The sequence below is a fragment of the Tamandua tetradactyla genome, chromosome 5 (assembly GCF_023851605.1).
Source record: "Tamandua tetradactyla isolate mTamTet1 chromosome 5, mTamTet1.pri, whole genome shotgun sequence".
Lineage (NCBI taxonomy): Eukaryota > Metazoa > Chordata > Mammalia > Pilosa > Myrmecophagidae > Tamandua > Tamandua tetradactyla.
Genome location: NC_135331.1, coordinates 91,110,577 through 91,123,521, shown reverse-complemented (window position 1 = coordinate 91,123,521; position 12,945 = coordinate 91,110,577). Strand labels below are relative to the sequence as shown.

The 12,945-nt window shown below is 38.1% G+C and overlaps 1 protein-coding gene and 1 pseudogene across 2 annotated transcripts in view; one reads left to right on the top strand and one right to left on the bottom strand.

The window, feature by feature from the left end:
• Nucleotides 1-12,945, bottom strand: part of BLTP3A (bridge-like lipid transfer protein family member 3A) — a 144,539-nt gene that overhangs the window by 45,866 nt on the left and 85,728 nt on the right. The window lies entirely within an intron of this gene.
• LOC143682624 (ubiquitin-conjugating enzyme E2 variant 2 pseudogene) lies at nucleotides 3,588-4,023 on the top strand (annotated as a pseudogene).

Here is a 12,945-nt window from a genome sequence, read left to right as displayed (position 1 = left end):
AGAGATGACTCATATAAACATAATGCTGAACTAAAGTAGCTAGACACAAACCAATTACATACGATAAAATTACATTTATTTAACTTTTTAAAAGAGACAAAATTAATCTATAGTGCTTGGGATGACTAGTAATAAGAAAGGGTCAGGAAGGCTTCTGGAATTCTGGAAGCAATCTGTTTCTTGATGCATGAACTTTGTAAAAAATACAAGTATGTATACTTGTGGTTTGTGTGCTTCGATATAATATAATCACACACAAAAAACTATACTGAAATACCATGTGTCATCAAACAGACCGGACAAAAATCTTAAAGTTTAACACCTTGGCGGGAATGCAAAATTATATAATCACATATAGAGGGGAATTTAACCATATCTAAAAAAATTATGCATGCTTTTACTGTGTCTAAGTAGTTCCACTTCAAGTAACCTATTCAAAAAAGATGATGGCAAAAGAGCAGAAACCATACAAATGTACATCAATTGATAAGAGGAGAAATAAAATGTTGTATGGCATGCAATGGAATATTGCTCAACCGTAAAAAAAAGCAAGAAGTACTAATACACGTTACAACCTGGATGATCCTTGAAAACATATTGAAAAGTGAAAGAAGCCAGTTATAAAAGACCACATATTGTATGATGTCATCTATGTGACACGTTCAGAGTAGGCAAATGAAGAGACAAAAAGTAGATTAGTGGTTGCCCTGACTGGGGATTTGATTGCTATGACAAATAGGGTTTTTTTCTGGAGTAATGAAAACGTTTTAAAATTGACTTAATTGTACACTTTATATGGATGAATTTTATGGTACATTTAAAAAAATATGCTGAGAAATACTAAATGACTTGTGAGCAAAGCCAATCATTGCTAAGCTATTTATAATAGCAAAAAACCTGGAAATAACTCAAATGTCTATCAGTACAGAATTGGTTGAACAAATTATGGTGAATCCACAAAATACGAGTACTCTGCAGCTGTAAAAAAAGGAATAAGCAACATCTCTATATACTTCAATGAACTGATCTACAATAATATTTTTAAATGAAAAGAGCAATGCGGAGAAAAGTAGATAAGGGTATGCTACATTTTCTGTAAGAAGGGGTAGGGCCAACACAAATTATACATATATAAAATAGACCTTGTTTTGTAATTTTAGCTTTGGGACTCTTAATTTTCATATTTTAATTTAAAAACAATTTAAAAATAAAAAACAAACTGAACCAAACCAATAATTTTGTGTGTCCAGTTGGTACCCAACCATACAAAAAAATGATATACTGTCCTGTAAATGATAACTGTCCTATAAGTTTGAAAGCATTTCAAAATAAAAAATAAAAAAGGTATAATGAACTTGATATGTGACAGGGTACAAGTGACCAGAGGGGGACTTCTACATTATAGGAAGGACCTGGGTGAAAAAGTGGAGAAATTACAATTGAGAGGATAGAGTGAGTTTATTCACACCTGGAGCAGACTGCAATGTGCAGGCTGGAGCAGGAGCTAAAGGAGCACCAAGCTCCAATGATCCCACTGCTGTATCAGCCTGAGAGATGGTCCCTCTCAGCTCCACAGCCAGGAGCTCCCACGGGCGACCCAGAAGCCAGCAGACTTGGTATACCTTTACACAGAGACCTTGCGGTGCACAGTGCCTACCCCCAACTCCTGAAGCAGGATGCTGTGGGTGCCTGGCTTTGGCTGACACCGAGGAACAGAGAGCTGAGCTGAGCTAAGTTGACAAAGTAGCCAGTGAAAGAGACTCCCTAGTCCCGTTGCTTCTATTCTTTCTCCATGGAGGCCCACAGCACTCAACGGCATACATAAGTGGAGAGGTGGGGATGTGGGAGCGAGCAATGCCACACCACCAGGCACTCCCGGGCTGGCTGTGGGCAGGGGTAACTGAAAAACTCAGTCCCATAGCCCAAGATCATTACACTTAGGATGGAGACCACCAGACCTATCGCGCCCAAAAGCAGATTCTCCACCAAGATGCACACTGCCCAACCTCCAGCCATGGGGTTGATGGCTTTCTGCATCACCGAGACCTATGGCCTTGACTGGCTTTGCACATGGTTGGGTTCCAGCCCAGTCAGTCCACTTAGCCAAAGTTGGACCTGAGGAAAAGAGGTGGCCCAAAAGCGCCATCTTCTGGGAAGACACAGAAAGTGCAGTCTGGCAAACTGCCTAGCTTTTAACAGATCTGCAATTAGAGCTGCACCTCCTACCTAAGGTCCCAGCGTTGGTTTGGCAGGGAATTACTGACAAAACAAGTGCAAAAGGAGACCCTCAGCACAAACCCAAGCAACCACAAAATCTTAGACAAGCAAGGGAAATCAACTTTCAAACTAACTTTATCAAGATAATCAAATTCCTCAAAGGCAGCAGAAAATCACAAAACACATAAAGATGCAAGAAAATATGGCCCAGTCAAATGACCAAATTAGAACACTGAAAGAGACACAGAATTTGGAACAATCAATCAAAGATGTTCATACAAATTTCCTAAATAAGTTCAACGGTTTGGCTAAAGACATGAAGGATATCAAGAAGACTAGAAGGGCATAAAGAAGAATTTGAAAGAATAGAAAAATAGCAGATCTAAAAAATGAAAGTTACTGTAGACCAAATTAAAAATATACTAGAGACACACAACGGCAGATTTGAAGAGACAGAATAAAGAATAAGTGAACTAGAGGACAGGACAACTGAATTTGAGTGCACAAAAGAAGAAATGGTGAAACAGATGGAAAAAATTGAATTTGGATCTCAGGGAAATGAAGAACAACACGAAGTGCACAAATATAAGAAGGAGAAAAGTAGAGTAAAGCATTAGGAAGATTATTTTAGAAGAAAATTGGGGAAAACTTCCCAACCCTTATAAAAGACATAAATATGCAAATCAAAGAAGCCAAATAAACTCCAAATAGAATAAATCCAAATAGACCCACTCCAAGACATGTACTCATCAGAATGTTACATGCTGAAGAGAAGCAGAAAGTCCTGAAAGCAGCAAGAGAAAAGAGATTCACCATATACAAGGGAAGCCACATAAAACTAAATTTAGACTACTCACTAAGCATCATGAAGGTGAGAAGGTAGTGGTATGATATATTTAAGATTTAAGATTTAAGAGAAAAATTTCCAACCAAGAATTTTATCTACTAAAGTTGTACTTCAAAAGTGAGGGAGGGGATTTCCTGGTGCCTGCCCATGCAAAAAAAGCGGGGGGGGGGGGGGGGGGGCTGGGTAGTTCAGTGGTTAGAATGCCCGCCTTCCATGTGGGAGATCTGGGTTCGATTCTCAGACCATGCACACCCTCCCCCAAAATAACAAGTGAGGGAGGGAGGGCCACAGTGGCTCATCAGGCAGAGTTCATGCCTGTCATGCCGGAGACCCGGGTTCGAGTCCCAGTGCCTGTCCATACAAAAAAAAAAAAAAAAAAGCGAGGGAGAGAGCAGGCAACAGTGGGTCAGTGGCAGAGTTCTTGCCTGCTATGCCAAAGACCCAGGTTTGATTTCCAGTGCCTGCCCATGCAAAAAAAAAAAAAAAAAATTGTGAGGGAGTGTGCATTGGGCTGCAGGAACAGATGGCAATCTCCACAGGAGTTAAGTACCTCATAATTTTCACTTGTTGGAAGAACTTAAAGAAGGACAAAAAGGAGTAGGCAGTAGTACTGTTAGCTGCGGCCTGAAGATGATGAAGATATGACACTTACAAGGTGGACGGGCATAATTATGGGGCCAACAAGGACAAATTATGAAAACAGAATATATAGCCTGAAAGTAGAATGTGGACCTAAATATCCAGAAGCCCCTCCATCAGTTAGATTTCTAACAAAAATTAATATGAATGGAATAAATAATTCCAGTGGAATGGCAGATACCTGGAGCATACCAGTGTCAGCAAAATGGCAAAATTCATATAGCATTACGGTTGTACTTCAAGAGCTAAGATGTCTAATGATGTCCAAAGAAAACATGAAGCTTTCACATCCACCAGAAGGACAAACATACAACAATTAATTTCAGTGGATCTCAAACTCGTCTTAAATCAACAACCTTCTACTCATGTTAATGTCTTAATTAAGTATCATAATGCAGAATACCCACATATTAAGTAAAAGAATTCCAGACGGTAAACATCATCTGGACATTTGTAAGAATATATTTAATAGGTGTACGTTCATTATGTTTCAGGTAACGGGAGGAAGAATGCAGCACAATTATTTTTTTCTGTTACCAAGGCCTTCTCATTTAAGCATAAACCTGGAGTACTCAAAGTAGAATTCAGGTTTACAGGACGAAAGCATGGCAAGAAGTGTCAGACTGCTGTGGAGAAGGATGTGTGTGTCTGAAAACTAATTTCAAGAAGGAAAAACAAATTGCATGCTTTATCCATTTGCTTAGTGAAACAGCTGCAGTTTAAATTGTTTAAAGTAGCAGGTACAATGAATACAGTTGCAGATTGTGCTAATTTTTGAAGCATTGTGGATGCTGGCTACTAGTAGTATCAAAAATATGTTCAGGATTGTTTTGAAACCTGTACTTATAATAAAAAAAATTGGGGGGGGTGTCAATGAATTTCTGTTAAAAGGCGTTTCCTGTGTGTTACTTGTAACAGACATAGCAAACATTTGTTTACAGTCTTTAACAATCATGCATTTAAGTTTAAGTGAAACCAGCTAAAAGGAAATAATTGTATGATTATGTGATTTTGAAATTAAAGTTAGTCTTAAATGTAAATAAAATGTGGAAAGTATCCTCAGAGACTGTGCCATTTTTATTATATTGTTGTAATACATGTATAGAACTTTGTAGAGGTAGCAAAATCAGAATTGTAGCTATTCATCTATACAAACTTATTATTTATCCTATTTTGTATACATCTTATGAATTGGAATTTTGTAGTTCAGAGAACAAATTACGTAATTAGTTTAATTTCTTCTTTGGAGGAGGAGGAACCCCAGGTATTACATATAAAATTAACTTTACCAGAAAATATTATTAAAAAGATGCTCAATTCTAGCAATTCTTATAGAACTACAGATTGCAAATTATCCACATATACATTCCTTTTTTTTCTGATAACATCTTTTTTTCTTTATTTTTCTGTGAAGTTTCAGGGAGTTAATAGAATGAACTAGTTGGTGACATTTCTCCCCAATTAATGCTTTTAACACTAACTAGAATTAATTTTATCCATCCTACTCAGCCTCTGCTCTAGCAAATACGTAATTATGAAGTTGAAAGTTTATTATAGTCTATTTTTACCAAAGTTAATTGAGGTTTTGGGCCACTGTTTTTCACTTCAAAGGACTAGGTCTACTACTTTATTAAAAATATTGTTGAATATTGAATACATACTCATTCACTGAAGAGAATTGAGAGGTGATCATAAAAGTCTCCTTTAATTTCAGAAAACTTAATTATTTGTCTCATCTGCACCCCAATATATGGAAACCAAAACCAGGATATTAAAAATATCAAATTAGATATTCAGACATTTAAATAGAGAAAAAAACCAACCTTAGGTATATATGAAAATGTTTTCGTTAACTTTTTATAGCAATACAAGGACATATTTCTCAAATATACCCTTGAAACGTTCTTATCAAGCTCATTCAAAGTTAAAAGCTTTTGAGTTGCCTTTTTTAGTTAACAGTACATAAAAGTGAGTTTGTCTAAACTTAGGAATTTCAATATAGCTATTCTATTTTAGATTATCAATGCTTAAAATGCTTTAAAGTGACACATAGCATATACACACAAATTAAAAGTGCATGTGTAGTTTATTAAAATAGATTTGGAATGAACTATTATTTGAAATACATTCTGAAAAAATATTAAATAGCTGAAAGAGATTAAGTTGTATTACCTTGACCCTATATAAAAGCCTGATGGTAATGGGTGGTCTGAGTCAGTCATCTAAGTAGATGACATCAGAAAGTTATCTAATGACTTCTTTCCCACCTTGAGAACCTATCTGTTCACATACGGAAGCTAGTAACATTTGAATGCTGTAAAACAAACTGTATATTGGTTGACTGAGAATTGGGAGAATTAACCTTATGTGCTTTTTTCCCCCTTATCCACCATTATGAAAGTTGTTTTTCCCCCTCAACTATATGTTGTATGTGTTGGCCCTATAATTATTTCCCTGTTTTGCTTTTGGGATTATGGAACTCTACAGAATTCTCCATGTCAATGAGCCAGTTTTCAAAGCAGAATCCATTTTGCATGTCACAATCAAGGTTTATATGGCAATCTAGGACACACTGGTTGGTTATAGGAGGCGTTAAGATAGAAGTAACAATCAAAGAGCAGTTTTGAAGCAATTTTTCCTTTGTCTGTTTTGTAAGGTGGTTAAGGTTGTAGGAGTGTATGGTTGTTAATTTTTAAACGAATTGTAAAATTGCCTTAGATATTTATTTAAAAGTCTAGCAGGTGAGACTCTTGAGGATGAGCATATATTAACAAAAGTTTCAAAAAAAAAAAAGGGGATGGAGAGGACTGGCAATGGTGTCTCAGTAGTAGGATTCTCGCCTGCCAGGCTGGAGACCAGGGTTCAATTCCCAGAGCCTGCCCAAGCCAAAAAAAAAAAAAAAAAAAGAAGAAGGGTAAGGGGGAGATTAAAATTTTTACAAACAAACGCTGAGAGAATTTGTTAACAAGAGATTGGCACTGCAAGAAATACTAAAGGGAGTTCTCTTGGGTGAAAAAAATATACAGGAGAGAGAAGTCTGGAGGAGGGCACAGAATCGAAGAACTTAAAGTATAAAAGAGAGAGGGGGAAAAATATACAAATTTGACAAATAAAAACCAAAGGATAAGATGATAGATTCAAGAACTGCCTTTACATTAATCTACTTTGAATGTTAACAGACCAAACTCACCAATTAAAAGAAATAGACTGGCAGAATGGATTAAAAAAAATATGACCCATCTATATGCTGTTTACAAGAGATTCATCTTAGATCCAAGGATACAAATAGATTGAAAGTGAAAGGATGGAAAAAAATAACCTAAGCAAGCTGTAACCAAAAGAAAGCAGACAAAACAGGCTAAATGGAAGATGTCATAAGAGACAAGGAAGGACACTGCTTATTAGTAAGAGGGACAGTTCACCAAGAAGAAATAACAATCATTAATGTTCATAAACACTAGGAGTTCCTAATCAAGGAAGTCCAAAGTACATGAGGCAAATATTGGCAAAACTAAAGGGAGTGAGTCAGAAGTGGTAGGAGAAGGAGAAGGTGGAAAATCACTTAAAAGTGGCACAGAAGCAGGACCCAAACGCTAAATTCAAGGAGGGTGAGTGAGTGCTATGCTTTCATGGGCCTTTGCTTTATGAAGCAAAATGTGTAGAGTGTCATAAGGACAACAACTAATAAAATTTTATACATTACAGTGGTTGGAATACAAACTGGGATGAATGGGTTCCAGTAAGCAGAGTACTCAAATACATGGACACCAATCTGCAGAAACAGAGAACTTCAAAAAGTCAATCAATATGTGGCACATGACTCCCAGGGGTGTGGACCTTCTTGGTAACGTGGAACAGAAATCCTAGAATGAGCTGGGAATCAGCATCAAGGGATTGAGAAAACCTTCAAGACCAAAAGGGGGAAGAGAGAAATGAGACAAAATAAAGTGTCAAAGGCTGAGAGATTCCAAACAGAGTCGAGAGGTTATCCTGGAGGTTATTCTTACGCATTAAATAGATATCACCTTTTTAGTTAAGGCATAACAGAGTGGCTGGAGGGAAGTACCAGAAAATATAGAACTGTGTTCCAATAGCCATGTTTCTTGAAGATAGATGATTGTATAATGATAGAGCTTTCGCAATGTGACTGTGTGATTGTGAAAACCTTGTGTCTGATGCTCCTTTTATCTACCTTATCAACAGACAAGTAAAACATAGGGAATAAAAATAAATAATAGGGGGAACAAATGTTAAAATAAATTTAGTAGATTGAAATGCTAGTGATCAATTAAAAGGAGGGATAAGGGGTATATAAGTATGAATTTTTTTCTGTTTTCTTTTTATTTCTTTTTCTGAATTGATGCAAATGTTCTAAGAAATGATGATGATGGGGACGTCTGGGTCAAGATGGCGGCTTAACAATGTGCGCATTTTAGTTCGTCCTCCAGAACAACTACTAAATAACCAGAAACAGTACAGAACAGCTCCGGGGGCCACGTCAGTGACCAGACACACAGCGTACCCCAGTCTGGACCAGCTGGATTGGCTGCGAGCAACCCCCAGAACCATGAGTTCCCAAAGCTGCAGCGGCTAGTGCCCCTCCCCCACAGGCCAATTCCCAGAGGGGAAAGGAAAGGACTTTATCAGCAGCAGGGACTGGGCACAATCAAATGCCAATTGTGGAACTAATTAACAAATTCTGACTACTAAAAATAGGCCCCCAGCTTAGGTGAACCTAGTCAAAGCAGAGGTTGTTCATTTTTGCCCCAGTGCCAAGGGGGCAGGACTGACAGAAAAAGGGGGGAAAAAAAAAGAAGGAAATAGAGGTTTTTGTGGCTGCGTATCTACAAAGACTTGACTGCCTCTGGATACAGTGGCAGGACTTTTCAGGCTGCAACTGCCCCAGGCATAGGCAGAAGTGAGCTCTTTTGGGGGCTTATCCGGAGCTTGTGCCTTCCCCAGTGGAGGGGTGAAGCCCCACCCAGGTGGAATCCCTCCATCAAGGAATTCAGATACCAGAGCTTGGTAATTTGAAGCCATTAAAACCAGCCTACAACCTCTCCTCTATCTCCACCACGCCCCCAGGAGGGAGGTCTGCCAAAGTTAAAGGTACCACATCATCTTATGCTGGTGGGACCTGCAGTCAGACAAGCGCCATATACTGGGCAGGATAACAAAAACAGAGTCCAGAGACTTCACAGGAAAGTCTTTCAACCTGCTGGGTCTCACCCTCAGGGAAAACCGATGCTGGTGACTCTTTCCTCTTGATAGGAGGCCAGTTTGGTCTGGGAAAATCTGGCTGGGGTCTATAATATCTAAGTAGATCCTCCTAAGTTGGGGGGGGGGGGGGAAGGCACCACACAAGCAGGGCAAGAAACAAGAAAACAAGAACTGAAAAATTCTCCTCTGTTAAACAAAACTTAAGCTAAAGGTCCAGATAAAGCTGAACTGAATGTCAAAGAACAGATAGACAACAAATTCATCCAGCAAGAAAACCCTAGATAAAAGAAATGAAAGCAATCTCCAGAATAAACTAATTAAAGTAATTAAATGCCTAGATGCCAGCAAAGAATAACAAATCACACTAAGAAAATTGAAGACATGGCCCAGTCAAGGAACAAACCAACAATTCAAATGACATACAGGAGCTGAAACAATTAATTCAGAATATACGAACAGACATGGAAAACCTCATCAAAAACCAAATAATGAATTGAGGGAGGATATAAAGAAGGCAAGGAAAGAACAAAAAGAAGAAACTGAAAGTCTGAAAAAACAAATCACAGAACTTATGGGAATGAAAGACACAGTAGAAGAGATGAAAAAAACAATGGAAACTTACAATGGTAGATTTCAAGAGACAGAACATAGGATTTCTAAACTGGAGGATGGAACATCTGAAATCCGACAAGAAACAGAAACTATAGGAAAAAAATGGAAAAATATGAGCAGGGACTCAGGGAATTGAAAGACAATATGAAGCGCATGAATATATGTGTTGTGGGTGTCCCAGAAGGAGAAGAGAAGGGAAAAGGAGGAGAAAAACTAATGGAGGAAATTATCACTGAAAATTTCCCAACTCTTATGAAAGACTTAAAATTACAGATCCAAGAAGTGCAACATACCCCAAAGAGAATAGATCCAAATAGACATACTCCAAGACATTTACTAATCAGAATGTCAGAGGTCAAAGAGAAAGAGAGGATCTTGAAAGCAGCAAGAGAAAAGCAATCCACCACATACAAGGGAAGCCCAATAAGACTACGTGCAGATCTCTCAGCAGAAACCATGGAGGCGAGAAGACAGTGGGATAATATATTTAAATTATTAAAAGAGAAAAACTGCCAACCAAGAATTCTATATCCAGCAAAATTGTCCTTCAAAAATGAGGGAGAAATTAAAACATTTTCAGACAAAAAATCACTGAGAGAATTTGTCACAAGAGACCAGCTCTGCAAGAAATACTAAAGGGAACACTAGAGACAGATACGAAGACAGAAGAGAGAGGTGTGGAGAAGAGTGTAGAAAGGAAGACTATGAGTAAAGGTAAAAAGAAGGAAAATTAGATATGACATATAAAATCTAGAAGGCAAAATAGTAGAATAAAGTACTACCCATGCAGTAATAACACTGAATGTTAATGGATTAAACTCTCCAATCAAAAGACATAGTCTGGCAGAATGGATTAAAAAACAGGACCCATCTATATGCTGTCTCTACTCAAAGGACACGAGGCCAAGGACACAAATGGACATTCACACACCAATGTTTATAGCAGCATTATTAACAATTACCGAGAAATGGAAATAGCCAAAATGTCCATCAAGAGACAGTTGGCTAACAGGGGATAGGCCAAGCCTACTTAAAATTAAGCCTAAGAGTCATCCCCAAGAGAACCTCTTTTCTTGCTCACATGTGGTCTCTCTCTCCAGCCAACACAGCAAGCAGACTCACCACCCTCCCCCTGTTTACGTGGGACATGACTACCAGGGGTGTGGATCTTCCTGGCAGCGTGGGACAGAAATCCCAGAATGAGCTGAGATTCAGCATCAAGGGATTGAGAAAAACTCTAGAATGAGCTGAGACCCAGCATCAAGGGATTGAGAAAACTTTCTCGACCAAAAGGGGGAAGAGTGAAATGAGACAAAGTGTCAATGGCTGAGAGATTCCAAACAGAGTCGAGAGGTTATCCTGGAGGTTATTCTTATGCATTAAGTAGATATCACCTTGTTATCCAAGATGTAATGGAGAGGCTGGAGGGAACTGCCTGAAAATGTAGAGCTGTGTTCCAGTAGCCATGTTTCTTGATGATGACTGTATAATGATATAGCTTTCACAATGTGACTGTGTGATTGTGAAAACCTTGTGTCTGATGCTCCTTTTATCTACCTTGTCAACAGATGAGAGGAACATATGGAATAAAAATAAATAATAGGGGGAACAAATGTTAAAACAGATTTAGTTTGAAATGTTAGTGTTCAATGAAAGGGATCAGTAAGGGGTATGACCTGTAAAGTTTTTTTTTTTCTGTTTGTTATATTTTTCTGTTGTCTTTTTATTTCTTTTTCCGAATTGATGCTAATGTTCTGGGAAATGATCATGATGAGGAATATGCAACTATGTGATGATATTGTGAATTGCTGAGTGTATGTGTTGGGAATGTTTGTTTCTTGTAGTTTTTTTCTTCCTGTCAAGAAGAATGTGGATTCCATTCTAGATGATTATACAAATTATAAGAAATCTCCAGGAAACACAAATAATTAGGAATATGTTGTGAAGTTGTGGTAAGGATAAAAGAATACTTCAATATAATGTTGAGGACTCAGCTACTCCACAAATTTGAGAGACCACAGTATGCTGAAATCCTCGCAGATCACACTGATGCACCAATGTCCCAGGTGTATGATGCACCACACCTACTGAGATTATTTATGCAAATAGGAGCAATGTTGGCCTGTGCACCTCTGGATGAAAAGAGCCTTGCTTTATTATTGAACTATCTTCATGATTTTCTAAAGTATCTGGCAAAGAATCCTGCAATTTTGTTTAGTGTCAATGATTATGGAGTGGCTCCCTCCTGAGTACTAACAGAAAGCTGTGTGAAACTGCTGACACTCACTTATGTTTTAATCTCAGCTAACACATTTTTGTTCCTGGTCTGCATCTTGTACAAATGATATGCTTGGAAAATGTTAGTGTATAATACAATTGATGGATGTTTGTTTCCTGTTTAATTCTAGACAGAAAATAAAAGGGTCATGCTTCCCTTTCGTTTCCTTTTTTTTTATTTCAAAATTGCTACCAGTGTATTCAGTGATGGACAACAGAGAGACCAGAGAGACAGGCTGTACAGTGTTTTATGGTCTAATTGATGAAGCGACTTTTGAATGCTGGTGATTCTATTCTTTTGACACTGCGATACTTTTATATGTGCTAATACTATATGACAAAATGCACTGATTAGTGCAGGTGCTGGTTTGAAAGGATTTATGTACCCTAGAAAAGCCATGTTTCAAACCTCATCCTATTTTGTAAAGGCAGCCATTTCTTCTAAACCCTATTCTGTACTGCATGTTGGAAACTTTAATTAGATTATCTCCATGGAGATGTGACTCAATCAAGAAGGGGTATTAAATTTGATTAGATGGAGATGCGACTCCACCCATTCAGGTGGGTCTTGATTAATTTACTGGGATCCTATAAAACAGGAAACATTTTGGAGAAAGCAGGAGATTCTGAGAGAGCAGAGAATAACAGAGCCACAAGAGAGCCACAACAGAGAACACCGCAGAACTATGAAGCAGAGTCCACCAGTCAGCGACTTTTGGAGATGAAGAAGGAAAATACCTTCTAGGGAGCTGGAAAGGAAGCTAGCAGATGATGCTGTGTTTGCCATGTGCCCTACCAGCCAAAAGAGAAACCCTGACCATGTTCGTCATGTGCCTTTTCACTTGAGAGAGAAACCCTGAACTTCATCGGTCTTCTTGAGTCAAGGTATCTTTCCCCGGATGCCTTAGATTGGACATTTCTGTAGACTTGCTTTAATTGGGACATTTTCTCAGCCTTAGAACTGTAAACTAGCAACTTATTAAATTCCCCTTTTAAAAAGCCATTCCATTCCTAGTAAATTGCATTCCAGCAGCTAGCAAACTAGGACAGTGCCAAAGGTTCAATTCAGAGTATATCACTGAGCACATGCATCCATTTGTGCTCTTTTCTTTCTTTCTTTTTTTTTATGGTGC